At 41.2% G+C, this 19,348-nt stretch overlaps 1 protein-coding gene and 1 pseudogene across 1 annotated transcript in view; both read right to left on the bottom strand.

Moving 5' to 3' along the window:
- SLC16A2 (solute carrier family 16 member 2) overlaps positions 1–19,348 on the bottom strand; it is a 342,141-nt gene that overhangs the window by 122,780 nt on the left and 200,013 nt on the right. The gene's annotated exons all lie outside the window — the stretch shown is intronic.
- LOC149456279 (uncharacterized) lies at positions 5,608–7,254 on the bottom strand (annotated as a pseudogene).

Here is a 19,348-nt window from a genome sequence, read left to right as displayed (position 1 = left end):
AATAAAGAAAAAAACTGCAGTGAAAGAATGCACTTCGCAGTATTACCTCTCAAAAGTATATAAATGTAAAAAGTACTGTATTTCAGAGTATTTTTTTCCAGGTAGAATCCAATTTTGAAGGAACTAAAAGCTTTTGCAAAATAAGCCAGCTTTAGAATTAATGACAAGAAAAAAATGTATTTGTAAAGCTTTAATCAAATCTTCTGTTAAAAAAGACAATAAGGCCACTTGCTTCCCATAACTCAAAAGGACCCATTTAAAAAAAAAAAAAATGTTGAAATCATTAGGGAGACCAGAAAGTAGGATTTAGTGGCGAGCTCTTGACATAGAAAAGAATGCGGTTAACAACTGCTTGAAACCTGCCATCTTTTGAAAATGAACAAACTTCAAACCCTCTGGCTTTTTGTTCCCTTTTTTTTTTTTTTTTTTAACACACAGGAGATGCATCCTTGTAGGTTTCTGCTTAAATAACTTTGTTTCCCTTTGGACTTTTTCAACACTAGCTCTATCATTATTGCAAACCTGCCAAGCAATTCAATATTTCAACATGCTTGTAGATAACTTTTTACCTTTCAGGGCTGGTTCACAGCAGAGCGTAGCGCATAATGACTGAATGGTGCCTTCCACTGCAATGCATTTTTTTTTTAAACGCACTGCAAAACTCACTTTAAAAACAGAAACACAAAAAACGTCAGTGTTAATGCCATCTTCTCTGAATTTGAACTGTACAGCAATCCAAGTCCACGGCACTCATGGAAGTCACTTTTTTTATTTAATCATAAATTCCAAAAGGTTTAAAACAAAAACACATTCAGCCGACAAAAGTTTTTAATGCAAATCGTCTCATTGTGCATGTCCAGCAATGATCACAGCAGGTAAATCACTGGCTGTGCAGAGAGCGGCGAATAGCTGCAGGCAACCTGTTATTATGGTAAAGGGGACCAGTATACCTACCTGCTGAGAGCCTCAGACAGCAGCAGAGGGAACTGCTGCTACAATTCACACCAGCCGTAATCACTGCATGAAAGTAGCCTTAGGTCTCGTTAGACTAGTGGTTGGAGGGTCGTCGGATGACCGATCGGTCCATTTTCTAATTGTGTATTCCCACCTTTAGCAATAAAACCTGCAAGCGGATTGGTTTCTATGCAGAGCTGCACCTGATTTTGCACTCTCCAGTTTTAGTAAATCAATCGCAGGGTCAGAAAGATGGACTGTAGTAAAGAACAAAAACACAAAGCGCACCAACCTTGCGCATTGCCTCAGTAGGCACTTAATGCATTTATTGATAAGAAATGTACCCACAAGAGCAGCAATATAAAAAGGCATGTAACAACAAACAACGTTCGCTTTGTTACATGCTTTTTATATTGTTTTGTTTTTTGTTCTTTACTACAGTTATCGGGCTTCCCCAGCTTTGTGTTTGAGCTGCACAACCTTTGATCAGAATTGTATGAACATTATACTTTCATCATATTGTTCGATTGGCTTTCTTCTGATCTGGGTCTCTGAGCACAGGAGGTGTTGGATTTGTGTCAGAAAGATGGACTATTCATTTACCCTCTTTCCACCTGGCCACTGCATATACAGTGGGGAAAAAAAGTATTTAGTCAGCCACCAATTGTGCAAGTTCTCCCACTTAAAAAGATGAGAGGCCTGTAATTAGCATCATAGGTAGACCAACTATGAGAGACAAAATGAGAAAACAAATCCAGACAGACAATCACATTGGATGATTTGGAAAGAATTTATTTGCAAATTATGGTGGAAAATAAGTATTTGGCCACCTACAAACAAGCAAGATTTCTGGCTCTCACAGACCTGTACCTTCTTCTTTAAGAGGCTCCTCTGTCCTGCACTCATTATCTGTATCAATGGCACCTGTTTGAGGTTGTGGACAGGCGTCTTTTATACTGATAACAAGTTCAAACAGTCACACTCCAAACTCCACTATGGTGAAGACGAAAGAGCTGTCGAAGGACACCAGAAACAAAATTGTAGACCTGCACCAGGCTGGGAAGACTGAATCTGAAATAGGCAAGCAGCTTGGTGTGAACAAATCAACTGTGGGAGCAATAATTAGAAAATGGAAGACATACAAGACCACTAATAATCTCCCTCGATCTGGGGCTCCACGCAAGATCTCACCCTGTGGGGTCAAAATGATCACAAGAACGGTGAGCAAAAATCCCAGGACCACACGGGGAAACCTAGTGAATGACCTGCAGAGAGCTGGGACCAACGTAACAAAGGCTACCATCAGTAACACACTACGCCGCCAGGGACTCAGATCCTGCAATGCCAGACGTGTCCCCCTGCTTAAGCCAGTACATGTCCGGGCCCATCTGAAGTTTGCTAGAGAGCATTTGGATGATCCAGAAGAGGATTGAGAGAATGTCATATGGTCAGATGAAAGCAAAATAGAACTGTTTGGTAGAAACACAACTCGTCGTGTTTGGAGGAGAGAGAATGCTGAGTTGCATCCAAAGAACATCATACCTACTGTGAAGCATGGGGGTGGCAACATCATGCTTTGGGGCTGTTTCTCCGCAAAGGGACCAGGACGACTGATCCATGTACAGGACAGAATGAATGGGGCCATGTATCGTGAGATTTTGAGTGCAAACCTCCTTCCATCAGCAAGGGCATTGAAGATGAAACGTGGCTGGGTCTTCCAACATGACAATGATCCCACACATACCGCCCGGGAAACGAAGGAGTGGCTTTGTAAGAAGCATTTCAAGGTCATGGAGTGGCCTAGCCAGTCTCCAGATTTCAACCCCATAGAAAACCTTTGGAGGGTTGAAAGTCTGTGTTGCCCAGCGACAGCCCCAAAACATCACTGCTCTAGAGGAGATCTGCATGGAGGAATGGGCCAACATACCAGCAACAGTGTGTGCCAACCTTGTGAAGACTTACAGGAAATGTTTGACCTCTGTCATTGCCAACAAAGGATATATAACAAAATATTGAGATGAACTTTTAATATTGACCAAATACTTATTTTCCACCATAATTTGCAAATAAAATCTTTCCAAATCAGCCAATGTGATTGTCTGGATTTTTTTTCTTTTTTTTGTCTCTCATAGTTGAGGTCTACCTATGATGCCAATTACAGGCCTCTCTCATCTTTTTAAGTGGGAGAACTTGCACAATTGGTGGCTGACTAAATAATTTTTTGCCCCACTGTACATAGCTGGTCAGGACAAGTGACTTTCTGGAAGGATGTAGCCATACATTCTCCCAGTTTGGGTGCTCATCTGTGGCTTCGATACCGCACAGCAGTGCAATCCTTGATCACTGTGTCTACTCTCAGTGCGTCCAGCCATTGTCTCTGATTATCGACACGGCAGTACAATGTCACCAGACCATTGCTGCCAGTCAGTATCCCTAATCACCACCACCCACTCACATTATCACTAATCACTGCCACATCAGTTCCGGTGTTCCTGATCACTACCACACCAGTCATAGTGTCACCATAAGGACTTCTGCAATGCTGTCTCAAAAGCCGTCTGTGCTTGGATCACTCTTCAGAGAGCATATGACAGGCAGTGAGAAGGCTCTGTATCGCCTCCTCACTACCTGTCTTAACCCCTTGGACCCCACACCAGCATACCCATTCACTCGAATGGGTCATGATCAGTGGATGTACAGAGGGTATATTTTCTGCCACAGCCGAGAAGCAAAGTAGCGCAGTCACAGAATGTGTACATCTTGGGCTGCTGCCTCTGCAGCTAAAGGGGGTAGAAGCTGCGCGGCAGTAAAAGCAGTCATGAAGTTTTATCGACCCCATTAAAGTCAAGATCAAGAACACGGGGACATGACCTTAAACCAGCAGGAGGAAAGCTCAAAACTAATCTTAGAAAGTATTAACTTACCTAAAGCGCATTTGATGCTTGAAATAGAGTCAGTCGACAGTAAGTGGATTCAAACAAGCTTGGGATAAACAGCACCACTAGACCATTGAAGCTAGAAACAGAGTTCCTGATTACCACCACACCAGACCAGTGCAACAAGCAAGAGTTTTCCTGATCACTGCCACACTAGTCCCGGTGTCACCAGACCAGTGTATGCCAGCAACAGTGTTTCTTATCACTGCCACACTACTCACAGTGTCACCACAGCAGTGCAAGCCAGCAACAGTGTCCCTGTATGTCACCATACCAGTCCCAATTTCACCAGGCCAATGAAACTGGGAGCAGCAGTGTTCCCGATTGTTGCTACACTAATCCCCACTATCACCACACCACAGCCAGAAAATGTTTTCCTGATCCTCATCCCACCTATATGGGACTGCTATAGGTGACACTACAGTATGCTCTATTTACTGTCTACTTGTACAGAGGCGACCTTTACCATACTATGGTTATGATACAATTGGTTGATTTGTATAATACACAAGATACAGTGTCAGATATATAATCAGCACAAAAAGTGAAAGCGAAAGTCTCATACATGTGATATCGCCATGGAGTAAAAGTAGACTGTGTTTTGGGTTGTAATTCTAAGTAATTTTCATTTTCTTTCCACGTTTTCCAAAACGTGGCAAAAAAAATTAAGTCTTCAAAAGACTTGACCATTATGCTTAGATACCCTGGGATGTTTGCTCTCCAAAATGTGGTCTTTTGTGGGTGTTTCCACAGTCCTGGTTCCCCAGGGTCTCCAAAAATGTAATAGGTACTCTGGAAATTAGATATGCCTAAAGGTGCTCCTTAGATTTTGGTCCCCTCTATGTGGCTAGGCACGCATTTGGTGTTGCCATACTTGGGAGGAGTAGCAGAATGTGTTTTTTGGTGTAATTGTACGTAATTGTATGCAAGTATACCTATGAAGTGTATTAGAAATATCTTATTAACTGACAACTTCATGTAAAAAAAAAAAAAAAAATTTCATTTTTTTCCTGCATTTTCCAAAAACTTGTGGCAAAAAAACAACCGTTAGAATTATCGGTAACAGCATTTCTACAAACCTTCTAGGACGGCACACCAGAGAGAGGAGAGGCTCCTCCCTACAGGAAACACAATTTACAGCTATGATAAGTCCCCTCCCTTCCCCTTGCTCTCCAGTTTGTAATAAAGTAACTACCAAAACCAGTCCACAAGGGGAATAATTCTACATGGGCACTCACCAATTACTAACTTGAGAGTTTTTTTTTTTTATTTTCCTTTCCCTCAGTAGAATGGGAAGTAGGCCTTGCAAATAGAGAGGAGACAACTCTGCACATCAAGACGGTTGAATTTCTCTTCTTTTGCATTCCTGGGATTATCACAGAAGGAAGGCAAAGTTATTTCCTGTGTCCTATTAGGTAAGGAAGCTACCTTAGGCCACTACATTGGATCTGGCCTAAGGGTGAACCTATCTGACAGGATCAAGAGGTTTCTTTGACCAACAAATTTTGTAGGTCTCCAACTCTTCTAGCCATGGTGATAGCCAACAAAAAAGATAATTTTAATGTCAAAACCTTAAATGGAACCTCCTCTATTGGTTTAAAAGGGTACTTCAATAAGGCTTCTAGTACTCTGGTCAGATCACATGGTGGAAACCGCTTTTGTGGCTGGTGTAATTCTTTCCCGGCCACCAAAAACCATTTAGCTAAAGGTTCTCTAGCTAATCTAGTGTCAGGAAAAACTGAAAGTGGAGCAATTTGTACTCGAAGGGTGCTAACTTCCACCCCTCTCTCAACTCCAGGATTATACGAATAGAGGTAGAGGATACCTGTTTCCGTTTGCACCATGAACAAAAGATTTTCCATACTTTTGGGAGTACATTTTCCTGGTTACAGGCTTTCTGCTTAGGACGGTGTCTATAACTCTGTTCGAACAACCCTCACTCTTTAGGATCTGGTGCTCACTAGTCAAGCACTGGACCCTGAAGATCTGGAAGGATTGGAAGCCTTCAAGACGATGCCACCGACAGGGTTTTTAGGGTCACAAACCATGCCCTTCTTGGCCACCAAGGTGCAATCAGGAGGAGATGGCCTGATGACTGGCTGAGCTTTTGGAGGACTCGTGGGATTAACACAGGCTGGGGGGGGGGGGGTTAGGCATATGCCAACCTGAACCAACAGATCTGCAACTAGGCATCTAGGCCATCTGACACTCTCTTGAGACAATGAGAAGAACCTCCTTACTTTTCTGTTCTTGCCAGTGGCAAAAAGATCCATTTCTGACTTGACGAACTGTTGGACCAAGGCCTGAAAGACCTTTGGGTTTAACTGGGAATTTCTTCCCCTTCTCAGAGGACCTGGACAACACATTGTCCAACCCTGAGCCAAAGAGCAAGGAGCCTTCAAAGGGGAGACCACATAGTTTACCTTTTGAAGTTAAGTCACCTTCCCATGCTTTAACCTAGATAGCCCTTCTGGCTGAATTAATGAGTGCAGCTCTTTTAGCTGAGGCTTTAACGGCTTTGACTGCAGCATTCGCCAGGTAGGCTACTGCCTTCCCGATCACAGAGGGAATCTAACACTTCATCTGACTTGGACCCCTGTGACAGGTGTCTGGTCTTTCCATCTAAAAGTCTGTATATCTGGCAATGCAGGTTGCTGCCAGAGCTGAGGCCATGGCAGATGCGTTAGCCTCCCATGCCTTCCTTGGGAGTCCCCCCTACAGTCCATAAAATCCTTAATGCTCCCCGAATCCTCGAAGGAGAGATCAGACCTCTTGGTAACTTGCGACATTGCAGCATCCAACTTCGAAAGCTTATATAACCCATCCTCCTCCTCCTCTTTAAAGGGGAACCTTCTTTTCCAAGTCTTAGGTCTGACCATTCTCCTTTCAGGATCCTTCTATTCTTGTAGGATTAAATCCTTTAGGGATTGGTGGAAGGGGAGCACCCTACCATGGGCCTTAGCTAGGCTCCTAAACATTTTGTCCAACACACAGAGGGCTCTCTGGGGGTTTCTGGGATTTCCTCGGTGGCATAAACTGCCTGAAAGAGACCCACCAAGTGCTCCAGCAGAAAGAGGTGCCAGCCAGATTTAATCTCCTCACCTGCCTCACTACCCAGATCTAGGTCCACCTCCTTCCCTGAGCTGTGGTCTGATTTAGGCTGACTATCCAGCTCTCCCTTATTCTCCTTCTCCCCTGGCTTGGGCTGGAGGAAGCATCTGGGAAGACAGGAGGAATAAACTGGTGCCCCCTCTGGAATTAAGGCTTTCCTGTGAAGATGGCCTTCCTTAAGGGTTAGCTCCTCTGGGCCTGGGCCCTGCGGCTGTGCCAAGAAGGTTTGAAAAGACTGGATGGTGGCTACCATCTCCACTTGCATAGATGCTAGGAAATCTTTCAACCACCCTTAAGCCTGTTTCCCTACCAGCTTGCTAATGCATCTTTAGCAAAATGGTTTAGGATGGAACCTAGTTAGCTTCTCCCCACAACAACCACATTTCCTAGAGAAGCTAAAGCCTGCAGGTACAGAAGGCAGTCTACCAGGGGCCTCCTGAGGTCCACTTGGGGATTCTGAAAGAGAAGAGGAACACCAATTGCTTAGTCTCGCTTTCTCTCTTTCTTCCTAACCCCCTCCAGCTTCTGGGCTTTAACATATTGTTAACTGGAGGGGGGCCCCCTCTCCCCTCCTAGAACTTTCCCTCAAGAAAGGCACGGCGCTTCCACCCCTACCTCCTCCATGAGGTGGTTTGGCTCGGTCTCCGCTGCAGATGCCAAGTGTACCAGCCTGGACAGTTAGCTGACCCCTGTAAACCGTCCTGCTGTCCTCCTCACACCCAGACGTCCTCCAGCGTCTCTCAGCCCTCTTGTGGGCCACACTGTTTCTGGCCCCGCCCACTTCTGGTCACTGCTAATGCCAGAATGAGGCTTTGAGTGCATGCCCTCCTTCCTGCAATCCACTGAGCATTGGAACCATGTGGGGGAAGAGAGAGACAGGAGTCGGGCGGCGTTTCAACATGCTACAGCGACGGTCACACTCCCCTGAGACCAGGGCACTGGTGCCAACTGAGAGTGACCTGTGAGAAGGAACACACCTGCAGGTTAGTTCAGCCCTCCCTGGTCTCCCTATGCCTGCCTCAAGGGATACCAACTGACCATCCCCGGTCTTATGGTCACAAAAACAACAAACGTTCCATTGTAGGGAGACATACAATCAATACTAAAGGGCAAGGGGAAGGGAGGGGATGAATAACAGCTGTAAATTGATTGTGTTTCCTGTAGGGAAGAGCCTCTCATCTCTCAGGTGTGCTGTCCTGTAAGGTGATAGGAGAAAGTGACATTTTCAAAAGATTCACTATGCCTTTCAGTAAATACCTTGAAAACCAGCACTTCAGGGACTCAAGAAATTTAATAGGTAGTCAGGAAATTAGCCACATAATTTATGCCCCTTAAAAGCTTGGATTTTGAGCCGCAGTATGCATCTAGAATGTGAAAGTATTATACATGTGGTATCCCTTTACTTAGGAAGCATAGCAGAATGTGTTTCGGGGTGTAATTGTATGATTATGCTGTGTGAGAGCAATAACTTGTTAAATTACAACTTTGTGGGGGGAAAACAAAAAAAAAAACAAAAACATTTCATTTAATTACTTCATTTTTCAAGAAAATTTGACAATGGACAGTCTACTTCCCAAAAATGAACATGTGGGGTGTATTTGTACTGTCCTAGCATTTTAGGGCCTCAAGAAATGAGCTAGGCAGTCATTACGTTAGGATTGATCAGTTTTCAAATATCCACCATAGTTTGTAGACTCTAAATATAATCCAAACTGGTGTATATTATTTAGCCTGTGTGAAAGTTATAATCAAAGAAATGTAGCAAAATACAGTTTGACCAAATAGTATGAAGATTATTTATTTGGAAATTTTTAGAAGCTAAGAAAAATTTATCTTCTTTCAAAAGTTTGTGTTTTCAGTGTAAACAAACCCCCCCCCCCAAAAAAAAAAAAAACAAAAAAAAAAAAACAGCGATGATTAAATACTACTTAAAGAAAGCTCTGTTATAAAAAAAATACTTACAAGCCCCTAACAATGATTAGTTTTCTGAAAGTAGAGGCCTCAGAATAAATGGTGGCAGTTGCAAATTTTGTGTAGCAGGATTTTTGCTCAACTGTTTATCAAACTCATATTTTCAAGAAAAAAAAATACACTAAAATGAATTTTAGTGCACACAGACAGAATATAGTACCCAACTTTCTAGTAAAATAGAAAAAAAACAGGGTTCCATTGCGTAAACAGATTACAAACATGTCAAGCTTTGCTTTAAAAGCCTTTACAGGTAATTAATTTACAGTTTTCCATTTACGGTGAGGCCTCTTGTGAGTGGTGCAATTGCTATTCACATACACATGAGCATATGCGATAGCTTGGGCAGGAGGCAGGCTCTCTTTATAAAGAAATCAGGGGTCAATTAGACCCTCTGATATTACCCACTACAGTTTTTCAAGCAGATTGCACTGGATTAGTTGCTTACCCAGCCACAGTAGCCAGGGAATACATTAATTGAAACCAGAAGTAGCAAAATCCTCAATTTCCAGGTTCATTCATCACAGAGAAGATTGGGGAATAATTACCCAAGCTCCTCCCACTCCGTAGTTACTGTGGTCCCATGCTCCCCAGAAGAACATGTGAGCCTGGAAAATGAGATGGGAAAATCGGGAGAGCAAGGCCTAATTAGATACTGTAAAAGTGATCAGGTGGCTCTACGTGAAAACCAGGCACCTGCTGCAAAAAAAATACCAAGCTGCTACCGTGCTGGTTATTTCCTATGCTTTGCTGCCATTTAAAGTATAAATGTAATTTAACCTTAAAAAAGCCTTCCATTCGGATTCTGCAAAAATGTAATAAGGTTACCTCAGTGACAACTAAAATCCATAAAATGTATGCCTACCTCTGTCATATGCAGTGTTTAGCATGGTTGGTGTTCAGATATATGAATATAAAATGTATGAGCTGCCAAGTACCCACCACAGTGGAGGTGTCAAACTGGCCATAGATGAGTTGAAGTTCAAAACAAAAATTCTTAGAAAAATGAAGACTTTCTCAAAACCTTCTTTTCCTAATCATTAGTGACACTGAATTTTCTCATCACTACATTTGAAAATTAAAAGGAGCATGATGGAAAATGTTTTTAGTAAAGTTAAGTCAATTAATTTCAAAATCAAATGTTAAAAGCAAATGAAATCTTTCAAATGACAAACAAATGCTCTGAGAATTTTCATATGAATTATTCTAAGACTTTTCCTAAGAATTCGCTTTCATAATCCTATCCATCTTTGGCTAGCTTAAGCTTGTTTTTTTTTAATCTGGTGTTTTTGTATGATAATTTTAAAACATTTTGCTTCTTTGGCACATCTGTTATAGACACATTTGTGACTAAGCTAATTAACTAAATTAAAGTCTGGGGCTGAAATTAAAGCGGAGTTCCAGCTGATAAAAAAAAAAAGTCAGCTGCTACAAAAACTGTAGCTGCTGACTTTTAAAATACAGCCACCTACCTGTCCCTCGGCCCACTGGCCGCGTTCTCTCCCTGGTGCCGGCATCTTTAGTGTGGGCACCTGGCTGTAAAATTCTGGTACCCGCTCCCCAAAGGTACCAATCCTTAATGGGGAGCAGGAAACAAAGCATTAAAGCAGAACTTTCCCTTTTGGGTGGAGCTCCGCTTTAATGGAAAAAGAACAAATTAAAACATTTCTTGATGCCCATAAAAAGACTAGTTTACTACGGTCAGTAATGTAGTCTAGGAGTTAAAAAATTAAATTAAACGAAAAAGAAACGTATTCTGACTGGTTGCTCTGAGAACAAGAAATTTTCTTGTTGGCACACTTTTAATAAAGAGGACTTTGTGAGTATAAAAAGGTACTGAAAATCTCATGCTAAGACATACAATAATGTTCAGTATTAAAAATCCTATATATCAGGCTAAAACTCAGTTTTTCATTCTGTATTGAGTTTTTTTTGCAAAATAATAGGTTATTAGTTCAGGAAGGAGTGATAATAGAGATGCTGTATTTCAAACAAAACGCTCAAAGGAAAAAAATAAGAAACACATTTCCATGTCAAACTTCTACATGATGACTGCCTTACTGGAAGGGTTCCATAGTAATGGGGTTGCGGGTGGATTTATAACTACATCCCGGTGTTGGTCTTCCCCTTCCTCTCAGCCTGCAAGTGTGTAATTCTTTCTTCTTCCTGAAAACACAATCAATATGCACACCGACCCCAAAGTCTGGAGGACTGACTGGCTTCTACAGGCTGCACTACGGAAGAGGAACTGATGTCAGGCAGTGGCAGACTTGCTGGGTAGATGGCGTGTTGGAGGATAATGGTTTGGGGGGGATTACTGGTTGGCATAAAGCAGCAATATCAAGGGTGCTTAGGTCTTCTTACCTACGCATGTAATACGTAATGTATGTTTTAGTACAATGGTAATAGAAGGCACTGTGAGGGGTGTGTTTCAGGGCTACTCAATTAGAATGGCACCCCAATGCACAAGTACTGTAGGTGCCAACAGAATCACACCACAATGCATGCACCTTACACTGTGGTGCACTGCAAAAAGAAAGTATTTTTCTCCTTTAAAATGTATTTGCAGTCCATTCATGATGAAATGGCTATCTTAAAGTGTCATTAAATCCACTTAATTAAAAACAACCAATAAATGCTGTATTACATGCTGTTCACACTCACTCAGTCACTAAGAAATAGTTTTTCTATATTCTGCAAAAAACCTGGTGGATCCTGCAGTTATCTATTGCCCACTTCAGTCCATGTCCCTATTGCAGTTGGGGATTTTGCAGAACAGTGTTGGCAGCTAATGCACATGTTCAGTTTTCAGGGTATTTTCTACCCTGAGCATTTCTTTCCAATTACATCTGAGCAGCCCATGTGACTACAAAGTCGCACGTGTGTGTATACACAGTGGTAAATGACAGCCTACTCACTTCACTCCTTCCTCCATGTCCACTAACCAGCTAAACCAATTGGGGGGTAGGATATTACATCTTGATTGATGGATGCTTCACCACCCTGTTATTCTAAGACACAGGCTGGAGGGGCATGAAAGCCTGGGACTGACAGAAATCCACCCACACCATGTAATTGCCAAAAAATAATAAAGATTTGATTTCGAACATACTGTATATTTGTATGACAATTTAAAACAGTTAATTATTTGTTTTTACTTTGAATCCCAAAGGCTGCTGCTGGTCATATGTTCAAAATAACGGAAAAAAAAACAGAGGACTAAAAGCTTCTCCTGCCATGGTTTCCCTGCAGACAGGCTCATGACTGAAACATGTGACAGTTGTATATCAATTAGGAAAAAAAGGAACTTAGATTTTTTTCCCCACATAAAATAATTATCATGCCATTATCCACATACAGAAAGAGAAGGGATCATGCAAATATTTTGCATTTAGTATCACTTTAATGCAACACACAATATCTTGTATACAGTGGTGCACCGTATGTGAATGTCAGAGGGTCTTGATATTTTGATCTGCACTTCTGGCCATGTGATGTGTGGATGTAGGAGGGGGCATCCCAAAATAACAGGCAGTATGTGCTTTCCATATGTTTTCAGAAACATCAAACTTATTAACTATACACTATATTGCCAAAAGTATTGGTATGTCTGCCTTGTACATGCACATGAACTTTAATAGCATCCCAGTCTTAGTCCATAGGGTTGGCTATGCACGAGGTTTAGGCGTGTGTCTAGCGCATTTGTGAGGTCAGGCACTGATGTCAGGTGAGAAGGTCTGGCTTGAAGTCTTCGCTCTAATTCATCCCAAGGGTGTTCTATCGGTTTGAAGTCAGGACTCTGTGCAGGCCAGTCAAGTTCTCAAACTCACTCATCCATGTCTTTATGGACCTTGCTTTGTGCACAGGTTCCTAGTAATGTTGGAACAGGAAGGTGGCATCCTCAAGCTGTTCCCACAAAGTTGGGAGCAGGAGATTGCTCAAAATGTCTTGGTATGCTGACGCGTTAAGAGTTCCCTTCACTGGAACTAACCCCTGAAAAACAACCCCACACCATAATCCCCCTCAACCAAAACTTTACACTTGGCAAAATGCAGTCAGGCAAGTACTGTTCTGTTGGCAACCGCCAAACCCAGACCCGTCCATCGGATTGCCAGACAGAGAAGCGTGATTTGTCACACCAGAGAACACGTCTCCACTGCTCTAGAGTCCAGTGGCGCTGTGCTTTACACCTATGCATGCAATGCTTTGCATTGCACTTGGTGATGCAAGGCTTGGATGCAGATGCTCGGCCATGGAAACCCATTCCATGAGGCTCTCTACAGACTGCTGTGCGAATTTGAAGGCCACATGAAGTTTAGAGGTCTTTACCTATTGACTCTGCAGACAGTTGGTGACTTCTTTGCACTGTGTGCTGTGGTTCCCAGTTGCTTCCACTTTGTTATAATACCACTAACAGTTGACTGTAGAATATTTAGTAGCAAGGAAATGTCACGGATGGACTTATTGCACAAGTAGTAACCTATCATGGTACAATGCTTGAATTCACTGAGCTCCTGAGAGCAACCCATTCTTTCACAAAATGTTTATAGAAGAAGTCTGCATGCCTAGGTGCTTGATTTTTTACACCTGTGGCCATGGAGGTGATTGGAATATCTGAATCCATTGATTTGGAGGGGGGCCCAATACTTTTGGCAATATATTGTAAATCACTTATAAGGCAGATGTTACCTTATAGGGTAAGGAAACTATTAAATCACATTTTCTGAATGTTTCCTCACCCTTTATCCCTCTCCAGCTGTGCTGATCTAATCCAGCCACCCTCCTCTACCGTATACTCACACAGTTCTGGCACAAAATCCACTGGCGTTCTGCCACAAAATTTACCAGTGGCCAACACAACCTCTATTTCCCACTGCCTACTTGTGTGCAGTAACACCACATTTTATAGGGCTACAAGACTGATCTATCTCCTGTTCTAGATGTCTGTCTGAAGGAAACTGGACCTGGACCTACAATTTAGTGACTGCTGTTGATGTCCTCTAACCTCCACGTTCCCCACTTATACCAGCAATCAACTCCAAACACAGAAAGTCTCCCATCGCTAATAAGTTATTTGTAGTTCTCTACAGTAGATCGTGTGACATGAAGGAGCCACAATTAGGTTTTTAGTGACAGGAGACTTCCGGAGCTGGGAGCAGATTGCTGGTATCTGAAGATTGCTGTAGCTTACAAGAGATCAGCAAAACTGTCATTAATTCCAGGTTCATTATAGGGATAGTGCAAAGTCTTCAGGAAAATCCAAAGCGACATACTGTAGAAAGACAGAAGATGGTTCTTTGTGCCTGCCCCATTTTTTTAAAAATTATTTTAACTTTTTTTGTCTGAATATAGAACTAGGTTTATCCCAAGCATGTTTGAATCTTACGGTTGACTGATTCACTACCTCTGCTGAAAATCTATTCCAAGACTGAACTAGATTTCAACTCGCTTTCTGTCCTGCTGACAACGTATTACTAGACAGCAAGTGTGGGAAACTCTCCAACAGCAACAAATTTCAAAAATAAAAATTAATTCCTTTAGTAGGGGAGGTGAATATTAAAACCCTGTCATAGATCTATAGCGGTCTGTGTGCCCGTTGCCAACTTTCCATCACTCCCTGTTTGGTAAAACTCTTAACTAAAAAGGTACAAAAAGGTTTTTGGTTTAAATTAAAAAAAAAAATGCTTTATATATTTCCTATATGTAAGCCATTCTTTGGTTTGTAAAGAAACGTTTAAGATTTGACATAGGATACTCTGAGCACTACAGTTTACCTAAAGAGACAGAACAGCAGTAGCTGTCCACCTTTAGGTTCACTTTGACTCAAAATTTAAAATAATAAGCAGAGCAGTGACTTGCCATTTATTAGATGGGCCTTTTTTTTCTTCTTTTTTTTTTTAAGTTGTGTGCGCAGGTGTTGCTACTGGGATAAATAGGCTTAAAAAAATGAATACAAAACTTTAATATGCAGTACTTCCTTACTTCACTGAAAAAAAATTACAAATAAATAAACTATATAAAACCCGCTATGCATGCCATTCAACTAGCTACATATGCCTGTTCTTTGAATTGTGGGCATGTGCTTTCCCTTTTCTCATGAACATATGCCTCAATAAAGGGCAAAAACATTAAGAGCCCCAAAAAATACCACAGCTTATGAAAAAGAATACGTTTTAGAATGCTAGATGTTTAAAAGTAGCTTGGGCAGCGGTAATAGTGGCATGGCAGAAAGGGAAGCTGCACACTGGGAACTAGGACATCAGGAGGACATGAAAACTGGTACACAATAGAGAGCAAGAACAATACAATGGGCATCAAAACATAACTGGCCAACAAAGAACAATGAGCAGTACGACAGATGGAAGCCAATGCAAAAAAAGAATGTACAGTTAATCAGAAAAACTATTTCATGAGGCAACAGCAGCACAGGAACATCAAAGCATGCCGTTACATAATGAAAGTGAGGCAAAGGTAAAGCAGTATAAATGTAAAAATTTATACATTTAATGCATTTCCGGTTTCTAGTAAAACAAACACCGTACACTGTAAAAATTTTTTTACTAATTTTCCCATTTGGTGGATGGAAATTTTTTTCAATATATTTTCAATAAGCTAACATAAATACAAAGATTATGGTTTTCATAAAGCTGAGAAGCGTTAGAACCGTTGTCAGCTATTCATTGATGTGTCCCTTTTGAGGAAGTATTGGGAAAGCTTTAAAATGGGAACATAGAAGTTTAACTTTTTCAACTTCAGAAAACAATTTGTTTGATCTAACAACTGCATGTGTTCTAAGAGCTCCTCCTATTTCATATCCTGCTGTCAAAAAAGACAGGAGTCAGGGGGTCTCAAACAAAAAAAATCTGACAAAATTTTACCACTAGCTCACGCCACCCAAAAATAAACAAATCACTTTAGCCGTAAACCATGAGACGGTTTAGGTCCCATTCACATTAGTAGATTTGGAAATGCGTCAAAATGCGAAATACGCTTTTGGTATGTGCAAAATGTGCAATTGTGGCTAAATGGTATTGCATTTAGGGTGCCATTAAAAATATAGGCACCCTAAATGCAATACCATTTAGCCGCAATTGTCAGGCAAAAGAATTGTGCACAGCAAAATGCGTTTCAAAATCACGCAAAGCTTGTCACTTAAAAAGGAGCAAGAGCTTCTGTTGGGCAACAAACACACTTTGAAGTGAACCGCTGCCCTACGAGCAACATGCAGAAGCAGAAATGCATGTAACTTGCTCTTCAAAAATGCCTAGCGGAACTGCTTTCCTGCTAACACGAGATCTGAACGGGGCCTTAAAGAATATGTAAGCCCAACATTTCATATTCCTGATATGCGTCTGCTGTACTATGTTCTTGTATGAAAAAGTATTCTGTTCTTTTTGCATTGCTTCCTTTTTGTGAAATACCAACGTGGTCAGTTTTCTAGCTGTGCTAGGAATTCAGTCTGCTGTCCTCCTATGATCAGCAATTCACTGGGAAGATCAGTGTATTGCTTCTCCTCCACCCAGCTCTCTGAGCTCCTTATGCAGCTGAGAACAGAGGGTATGTGAACACTTGAAAAAATGGGGGAAGAAAAAAGTATTTATAATGTTTTATACACTATAATGTCTTGATGTTCATTCATATGTTAAATGGGTTGTTTTAAAAAGTGAGGGTTTACCTACTTTAAAAGTGAAAACTGAACTCAACAGTCCCCTGGCAATCGTACATTATATGTGCCCCAAAAGGGCTGGAGCCATTTTGTATTTATCCTACTCCCTACTTTCTACAAGTCCTGTGTATGCCAGACCTAGCCTCTCTTCCGGTTCCCTTACTACCATGGTCATGTTGATGTGACAAGTCATCTGACAGAGCGAGCTGGAAACAGAGGCAGATTTCTTAATAAGATCCATCGCTTCTCTTCCAACTTCCTCTGGATGTCATCTGTGCTCTGCTAATCTTGGCAATGTGAGGGTACTGAAAATAATATATAGACTGAGCATTTGCAGCTTTGTATCGGTAGCAGAAATGAATGCAAGATCTCAGGAATGGTAACAGTTTAAATAATTTACAAACTATGTTTTGACAGTGTGCGAGATAAACTCTGAGTTGAGATGAAGTTGGAATGGAAAGTTTAGTTGTGCTCTACCTTTAATCATCTCATAATTGTTTACTTTGAATGTTCCATTTGTAAGAAACAAGCAACTAGAAGAGTAGGGCAAATGGTGGTTTTAGGTGTATGGGCCCAGTATGGGTGAGCTGTAAGAATAAAAAAAAGGGACAGCAACAATGAGGACCTAACTAGCTAACCCCAGCAGACAGGGAAACAATCTGAAACAATACATTGTACAGGACAATGTGTTAACGAACTGTTAAGCTGGCCATAGACCATGCAATTTTTCTTCCTTCAACCTGTGCACATTGCTCTATTCCCTTCTCAACACAGTCAGTGTTGATGGTGGAATCCCTTCCATGGAATGATTGTGTTCACCCAACAGGAAGGGGGGGGGAATGTGCGGGGAGCCATCTTTGCCGAGAAAACACAGTGATTATTGCTAGCAACTATAGCCGCTGACAATCGCATGAAAAATCTGACAGGCTGGTTGTACTAAAGTCGTACAACAATTGCATTGGGTACAATTAAATAGACTGCCCATGGATGGTTCAAATCTCTGTTGGTCCCTGTTGTACCTACCAATATTCTAACCATCTCTGGTCGGCATTAACCACAGAATTTACTGTTTGTACAAAAATGGAGCCCAAATTGTTGGCACAATTGCAATTGTTCTGTTGTTTTTCACTTGATGGTTAAATAAGGCCATTGTATCACTTCCTTAGAATTATGCACATTTTGGTTTAGGTTGATATAAAGCTTAAAGAAAAAAAAAAAAGTAGAACTGAAGGCAAAACTTGTTTTTTTCTTTTAGTATAGAGAAAGGGAGGTTTATAATTTGTCAGTTTTTGTTTGCCATCTGTGTCCCATTGGAAGATTTTTCTGCAATTCATGCCCCATCATCACAAAAGGAAGTGAGGGAAATCTCTGAGAGTCATTGGAAGATTTCCCTTCCTTTCTTGTTCTGGAGATTTCTGAAAATTCAGACAAAATTAATATAAATTTGCTTTTTGGGGTTATTTTTACCTGACATGTAGCAGAATACATTTTGGCCTATAGTTATGAATAAAATTGATTTTATTTTAATTTAGTATACTTTATATATAAATTTATATCACAAAAAAAAAAAAAAAACTGATGGTGATCAAATACCACCAAAAGAGAGCTCTATTTGTGTGAAAAAATAAATGTAAAATTTCACTTGTGTACAGTATTACAAACATAGATCTATACTCTGACAAACAAGTTAATAAAATAAAATTAAAAAAAACACAAAAATCCAAAACAAACAAGAATTAAAAGGCAGACTCGATGGACCACAATTGCCAGTTAAAATAGAGTGTTTTGGCAGCCATGTTTGGGATGTTTTTTTTTTTTCTTTGAGCAGTTACACCATGCCATCCAGTAAAAAAAAATTATTATTATTATTAAAAGGTTTTGGGAATTGTGTATAAAAGGGTGCAAACATTAAAGCTAACGTGCAAGAAAAACAAAAACCCACTAATTAAAGTACTTCTGTTTTTTTTTTTTAACCAGCCTATGAGCTTTGAGCAGGATTGTGTCCCTGGCCTCTCCACAACTGCGTCTTTCCTGCTTATTCCTGTGGTTTATCCAGGGGCCCTGCCCCTCAGCAGCTAGTGCTAGATCATTGCCTAAGCTTTGCTCATTTGTGTTAAACCAGCAATAGATGGATCGAAATTTGGCCAGTTTTTGTTTTTATTTTGATCTATCTATGGGCATGGTGGTTGTACTGAAGTTGATCAATCAACTTCGGTACAACCAGCCTGTCGGCTATAGCCGCCAGCAGTGAGCATTGTATTCTGCTGGTTGGGAAGGCCCCCTGGAAAGAAAATTGAATAATCTATGGCCTGGACTTGGTATGTAATGACTAATCCCTCCAGCCAAACAAAGTTAACAGTGATTACCCTGATCATGAACCTGGCTCTACAGTCCAGGTTAGTCTGCATGAATTCTGAACTTTAACTCTAGTCCCTGCTTGACTGAACAGATCCTAACACTGCACTCAAGTATTTATTCTGCTGCCAGATTCCTAGCCTGTTCAGCTTGTCTATACAGTAGAGCTTTTCGATTTCTGCATCAATCCGTTCGCTGAACCCCAGACAGCTGTTCCAGCTCCCAGGGCCAGGTGGCTCCCCTGGGCACAATGGTTTACTATATGGATGGGGGCACTTTTCTTCAGTCACAAGGCTGACAGGAATAGTGACAGCAGCATTGATTTTGACAAAAGTGACTGCTGGGCAAAGGATCCCTT

The sequence above is a fragment of the Staurois parvus genome, unplaced genomic scaffold (assembly GCF_062004578.1).
Source record: "Staurois parvus isolate SC_StPar_1 unplaced genomic scaffold, SC_StPar_1.0 ptg000365l, whole genome shotgun sequence".
NCBI classification, from domain to species: Eukaryota; Metazoa; Chordata; class Amphibia; order Anura; family Ranidae; genus Staurois; species Staurois parvus.
The sequence above is the reverse complement of the archived record's forward strand: the minus strand, read 5'-3'. Positions and strand labels throughout refer to the sequence as shown.